The sequence below is a fragment of the Ochotona princeps genome, chromosome 17 (assembly GCF_030435755.1).
Source record: "Ochotona princeps isolate mOchPri1 chromosome 17, mOchPri1.hap1, whole genome shotgun sequence".
In the NCBI taxonomy this organism is placed as follows: Eukaryota; Metazoa; Chordata; class Mammalia; order Lagomorpha; family Ochotonidae; genus Ochotona; species Ochotona princeps.
Genome location: NC_080848.1, coordinates 48,501,250 through 48,508,425, shown reverse-complemented (window position 1 = coordinate 48,508,425; position 7,176 = coordinate 48,501,250). Strand labels below are relative to the sequence as shown.

Sequence of the window (7,176 nt, the reverse complement as noted above, 5' to 3'; positions counted from 1 at the left end):
TTTTTTTTTTAAGCGATCCAAGGGACAGAGAAAAAGACATGCAGGTTCAGAAAGCTCCTGTTCACTAGTTAACCCTCCCAACACCTACAGTTGCTGGGCAGAGCCAAATCCAGGAGCTTGGCTCAGTTCATATCTCCAGGTGAGTGGCAGGGTCCCAACTGCCTGAGCCATCATCCTCTGCATCCTAGGGTTTGCTGAACAGGAAGCCAAAATCAGGAGCCAGAGGTTGAGTCTTGAATCCAGTAATTCCAGTGTGGGATGCAGGTGTCTCGACCAGCCTCTGAGCTCCGAAGCCCAAGGCTGGCCTCTCTGGCTCAGCATTTAGAACATCCACGAACAAGAAGAGCATCGCATGGGGCAGGTGTCTGGTCTTAGAGCAGTGTGGTTCTTCCTAGGGCCTCCACCCATCCCGAATCCTTTGTTTTCCAGGCCCCCTTGGGAATGGGGGCTGGGCTTTGCCTTTGAGGTTGGCTGTGTTGTTGATGGTGTGGAATCCATTCGATCTCTTCACTTGCGTCTTTCCTCTCCGCTGGGTGTTCTGTGAATGGACTGAAATGGACTGGTGAAGAATGGAAATGTAAATAAAGTCTCCGGGAAAATAGATTTCAACCTGGAGAGTTTGTAAGAGATAATTAATTCTTCCTCGTTTCTGTGCTTCTCAAGGCTGAAGCTGATAAAATAACATTCCGAAATGGCAGCCGAAGCTTGGCTCAGATCTGCAGTGATGAATCTACAGGGTTTGACAGCTCTAGTACTTAAGTGGGGATTTATGAATCCGAAGCTTTAAAATTTAACCCAAGAAAGTTTTTTTTTTAAGTACTACTATTTCCACCTAATTAAGGACTGTCACACAATCCTGATTTATGTACAGCTATCATTCATGTATAAAGACTTATCCGGTTCTTTTTAGAAAGTAAAATGATTTTTGTATATTAACTCAATTAAGAGGTTTTCTCACAATACTATTGCTCCCTTCTAGATTAAAAAAAAATGAATGCTTAGTTACGATGTCTAGAAACTATAGAAAGATATGATGATGAAAATGTAGAAATGACTTGAGTCTTACCACTTGGAAATAATTATGATGAATACTTTCAGAATAACATTTCAGCTTTTGATGTATCTGATTGCATATGAATTTATATGTGTAAACTATAAAACTGGAAATATACAGTTTGGCATCCTACATTATATATCTAATATTACAGCGTGTATCATGGCCCTTTCCCGGTAAACATTTTTAGAAGATGCAATTTTTAATGACTTCAAGGTGGTGTATCTTATGGATTTAGAAGAATTTGCTTAGCCTTTTATATGTTATTGGAATTTTCAGTTACTTTCATTATTTTAGAACTACAAATAATATTTTAATGAAAACGTATACATAAGCATTTTTCTATCTTGGTTATTAGTCTAGACACAAGTGCAGTTAGTAGGGTGAATACAAAATCACGTACTGGGAACCTTTAGGAAGACTTCAAGTGATTTATCTCTTTTTTGCAATGGTTACATGGAAAACAAATGATTGTTTTGTGGCATCAGGTGCCAAAGGTAGCATACAAAATCCTATCATCAGTGTCGTCTCAGTTATTTCAAACACAGGCAGATATCAGAAGGATAAGTTCTTGTGACTTATTCAATCACACCTTCATTAAAAAAAAAATTCTCATTTTCTTAGATTTTTTTAAACAGGGGCTGTCTCTGACCGGCACCCATCCCACCTCTACCTCCACTTTCCTTATGTACTAACTTAACACTCTCACTCCCATCCACGTGTTAGCTTCTTCTATTTTTGCTTCTTGATGTACTTTGGTCAGATTTAGGCGACTTTTTTTTTTTTTAATTCATTAATTACATTGTATTATGTGACACAGTTTCATAGGTACTGAAAATCAGTGTGATAGAAGCCAACTAATTCCCTAGGACTTTCACCCCTCTGTTGCCTATCTCCTTCCTACTACTCAGAGACACTCAATGTGAGCTCATTCTGTGGATGTTTTATCTCCTTTAAATTCTGATGGCAAATTAGTTGAAGATTCTATTTTATCAGAGTGGGCACATAATTAGTGCTGGAGTCTCAGTGGTTCCTTAACATTATTCATGTCAGAAGAAAAGTTCAAGGTAAGTTGAAAGGAGCTTGGCTGGGGCTAGGTAGACAGCCTAGATTAGATCAATCCATGGGCAAGGAAGCATTTAACTTGAGAGAGAGGAAAGTATTTGATTGTATGGAAGGGTACCAAATAGTTTAAAATGTGTAACTAATACTCAACGCGGTTACCTAGCAGCTAAAGTCCTTACCTTGCATGCACCAGGATCCCACATGGGTGCCGGTTTGTATCCCAGCAGCCCTGCTTCCCATCCAGCTCCCTGCCTGTGGCCTGGGAAAGCAGTGGAGGACAGCCCAAAGCCTTGGGACTTTGCACCTGCATGGGAGACCCAGAAGAGGCCTTGGGTTTCTGGCTTCAGATCGGCATAGCTCTGGCCGTTGCGGCCCCTTGGGGAGTGAATCAACAGATGAAAGATCTTCCTCTCTGTCTCTCCTCCTTTAAAAAAAAAGGATTTTCAAGGGCCAGCGAGAGCTCACCGGACGCCGCGGGAACCGCGACGCTTTCCAAGGCACGGGCCCCTCTCTCGGGGCGAACCCATTGCGATAACAACAGTACAAAACACCAAATGCCAAGGTGAAATGGCCTGTGCCAATAGAGAATGCAGCACCCAACCAACACACCTCCCACTGATTTAGGTGAGGGACGAGAGTGTGATGGGCAGAGCCGGGAAGAGCTGCAATACTCATTGGTTCCAATGGAGGTCGGGGCTCAGAATAGAACCAACCCAGGGGTTACAACCACCAGCTGATCGGAGTGATGGACTGTGGCGGGCACTGTGCTTACTAGTAGTACATGTAGGAGCCTGGACTGGGAACACCTCAAAGTTTCTTTGGGGATTCCCCTGAACAAAATGGAGGAATCAAAACCTTAACCAAGAAAAGATAGAAGATGGAGTAGATGAATCAACCACCTCAGCTATATGTTTGCAGCGAAAAACTGGACAAGGGGAAACTCTAAGATGGACTATGTCAATCAGTGGACTCTGCACCAGTCTCATCGTACCCGGATTGTTGCTGATCTAATTGATCGAGGTGACGCTCTGCTGGCTCTGCCCTCAAACCTGAGAGGGCCTCCCTAAGAGGCCGTTGAACTTGACTGGACAAGTGGGATGCTGGACTCTGTATGGTGTGAGCTTTTAATTAGGGAGTCTCGGCGGAACTTGGGCTGTGGCTATGCATCAAGGTGGGGGACTCACCATGGGGGAGGGGTTTGGGGTGAAGGGGGGAGAATCCCAGTACCTATGAAATTGTGTCATGTAATACACTGTAATTAATGAATAAATGAATAGAAAAAAAAAAGGATTTATTTGTTTTTATTGGAAAGTCAGTTATACAGAGAGGAGGAGAGACAGAAAGATCTTCCATCTGCTGGTTTACTCTCCAAGTAGCTGCAACAGCTGGAGCTGCACCGATCTGAAGCCAGGAACCCAAGGTCTCTTTCAGATCTCCGACATGAGTGCAGGGTCTCAAGGCTTTGAGCCATCCTTGACTGCTTTCCCAGGCCACCAGCAGGGAGCTGGGTGGGAAGCAGGGCTGCTGGTATACAAACTGGCACTCATATGGGATCCCGGCACATGCAAGATGAGGACTTTAGCCACTAGGCTACCATGCTGGATCCTAAAGATTTTTTTTTTTTTTTAAAGATTTACTCACTTTTATTGGAAAGGCAGATTTACAGGGAGGAGAGACAGAAAGATCTTCTACCTGCTGATTCACTCCCCAAATTGCCGCAACGGCTATTGCTGAGCTAGGAGCTTCTTCGGAATTTCCCATGTGGATGTATAGACCCAAGTACTTGGGCCATCCTTGACTGCTTTTTTCCCTAGGCTACAAGCAGGGATCTGGATGGGAAGTGGAACAGCCGGGACACATGGGATGGTGGCACATGAGGGTGGAAGATTAGCCTGTGGATTCAATGTACCAGATGTGGTTGTAAGGTGGATTTGATGTAGTGGTTAAGGCACCATGTGGGCCAATCACATGCCCTGTCAGAGTGCAGGCATTCTAGTCTGGGCTCCTCCTTCCTGCTAATGCATCCTCCAGGAGGCAAGCGGAGGTGACACGGACACTGCATCCCTAGTCCCGTGGGACACCCAGCCAGAGTTCTGGGCTCCCAGCTTCAGCTGGGCCCAGCCCTTGCAGCTCTTGGCTTTTGAAGAGTGGACCAATAATTCTCTCTTTCTGCATCTTTGCCTTTCAAAGAAAATGAGAATAAATGTTTATAAAAGATGCGTATTTTAGTGGAAATAATTGAAATTCACACAAGTTTTTCACTATATTCTTTTCCCACAAACTTTTTGAAGATCTCCTTCTTTTTGATTTGCATGTTTTTTTTTGGCATATTTTTGTTTTTGGAGGTTTCTTTTTATTGGGCACATTCAGTTCTTTATTGGTAACATACTGTTCATCCTCTCCTTCAGGTAACACTAAAAGCTATGTAGTATGCAATCATGGGTGTACATAACCTAGCAAAACAAGATTTGCTCTTTTTTACGTTACAATAGCATATTTATTTCAAAATTATCATAAGTGGTATAGTTATCACTCCATTTAAGTCTATTTTCGGTGCTCTTCCCACTTAGGATATTGGGACATACTGTCTTGGGCCAGGATAGGAAGTAGGTATTTCTGGGCCCAAATGAAGATCCATTGTGTTTGTGAAGTACCCAGACAGTTGTGTCAAGGATCATTCCCTAAAAATCACCCTACTAAACTTTTACTTTTCATCCTATAAAATAACACGAGCATCTTTCTCTGTCACAAAAGCATCATTTGAAATGATTGTCCAGGACTCCCCACTCCAGGGTTTACATAACAATTCCTCTGAAGATGGCTCCCAACCTTGTGCTGCGCTTGCTGCGCTTGCTCGTCCAGGTTACACACTCTCCGGCTCTTTCCCAATGCTGAATGCATCAATTTCTGAGTCAAGATGTATACAGATGGAACTGCTTTCAGGGACAATGTACCCATTCTTCCCACACTTAGGGTCCTGGTAAGTCAGATCTTCACTAACGCTGGATTTCGCTACTGTTGTAAATCTGTATCAGTTTTACAGATAAAATGTGCTCTGTTTACTTACCCCATGAGTTAGAATACCAGGTGCAAGTTATAAAAACCTGTGTTAGCTTCAAAGAGAGTGGGGGACTGGCTCAGGTATCAAAGGTAAGAGCAAGGGAATTGAGTAGGATTTGATGGCAACTGGAATGGCTGATGCAAATGTCACAGATCAGTCATCCAACTCTTGGTTTCTGTATATGATATGTAGTTGCATTGACTTGCTGCTTGGCCCATGCTGACCAGTGAATGATAATAGGCATGTGTGTGTCTCCAGGGAAAACACAGCATGTAGGTGGGTCTGGGAAAAGCTCTAGTCCCAAGGACTTTGGTGACATGAATACAGAACAAAGAGTGGCTTCCTAGCTTGCCAACTCCTGATAAAATCAAAATTCTTGGAAAGACTCTAGCTTATCCAGCTTGAGTTTCAAGTCTATCCTGATGTCCAGTGAGGACAACAATATGTTTCTGGGGAATACATGGTTTGGGGTGGAGCTTTTCCCAGTAGACATTGACTATTCTTAGGTCAACAGAATAATATCTTTCTATTCTGCTTACTTATCATTCCAAACTGTGGGTGGAGTGTCTTTTTGTGACTTTTTTGGTTATTTCTATTTTCTCTTTCATGACTTACCTGTTCAAATAATTAGCTTCTTAGAAAAAAATGTATTTTATTTCAAGCTAGGCTTTTTTAAAGAGAAGGTTTATTTATTTGGAAGTCAAAATAGACAAAGTGAGAGGCAGAGAGGTCTCCCATCTGCTGGTTCACTCCTCTTTATTTATTTTTAATGTATTTTTTTTTAAATATGGACCACTTCACGAATTTGCATGTCATCCTTGCTCAGGGGCCATGCTAATCTTCTCTGTATTGTTCCACTTTTAGTACATGTGCTGCTGAAGCAAGCACTGCTTATTCACCCCTAAAAGGACCAAAATGGCCAGGGCTGGTCCAGAACAAATTCAGTAGGGAAGAACTTCATCCTGATCTCCCACTTTGAGTGGCACTTTGGCCATTTTCTGCTGCTTTCCCAGGAGCATTAGTAGGAAGCTAGACCCCAAGTAGAGCAGTCAGAACTTCAGACACTGCTTGAGACATTGCCCGTATGGGATGCCAGCTTTGCCAGTGGTGACTTTATCCTCTATGGAACAACATAACCATGCTTTTCAACAACTGATTCTTGGGATAAGTAACCCAGCCCTTTGGGAATTAACTCACTCTCACGAAATCCAGAGTGACATTATACATTCATGTGGGTGGTGTTTTTTCTTAAAGGCCACACCACCTTTCAGTATGCAATACTGCAAATCCAATGAGTCTTCATCAAGAGAAGTCATATCTAACACATACCATTAAAGAACTCACCAGAAAGCATGAACTACAGACTGTTTTGTGCAAATTCATTGATAAAGAAGCTCTGAGTCTTTCAAAGAAGAAAATTAAAACAGTGTTGTAGGAAGACATTATTATTCTCCATGAGTCTCATATGAAGCCTTTTGAGAAAGTCAAGGTTTTGAGACTGATTGTTGCAATTGTCAGAGATGTGTTTATTATGTGGTCTTACGTGCCCTGTTCTGCTGCTACTACCCGTGACTAGTGACAGGATTTTAGGAAACTTCTAGATGTCTAAAGCCCCCGTTCGAGTACCTGAAAATGAAACTGATGGTAGGTAATACAAAATATCTACTCACTCATATAATATCAGATACCATTGTTTTTCCTCTTATCATCTGGAAAGAATTCAAGATTGACTTTGGATGCCCAAGACACTGTAACCACAAAGAATTCCTAGGGAAATGATCACCCATGTGGCACTGTGCCCAGCTGAACAAAATCAGAGACATTCAAAGTCTTCCGTGGAAGAAGAGAGATTTGACTTCCTCAACTTATGCAGGCATCTGAACCCCAAAGACTTAGTTAATGGTTAACAGATTGATGTTAATGGTGGATGCATTAGGTTGGACGCTTTATCCAATTATGACATCTGAAGGAGGAAGCTTTGGGGAGTGATTGGATT

At 42.4% G+C, this 7,176-nt stretch overlaps 1 non-coding gene across 1 annotated transcript; it reads right to left on the bottom strand.

Moving 5' to 3' along the window:
• Nucleotides 1–5,961: 5,961 nt before the first annotated feature.
• On the bottom strand, nucleotides 5,962–6,068 carry LOC118759684 (U6 spliceosomal RNA). The gene has a single exon (XR_004996342.2). It is a non-coding gene; the product is annotated as a U6 spliceosomal RNA (small nuclear RNA).
• Nucleotides 6,069–7,176: the final 1,108 nt, after the last annotated feature.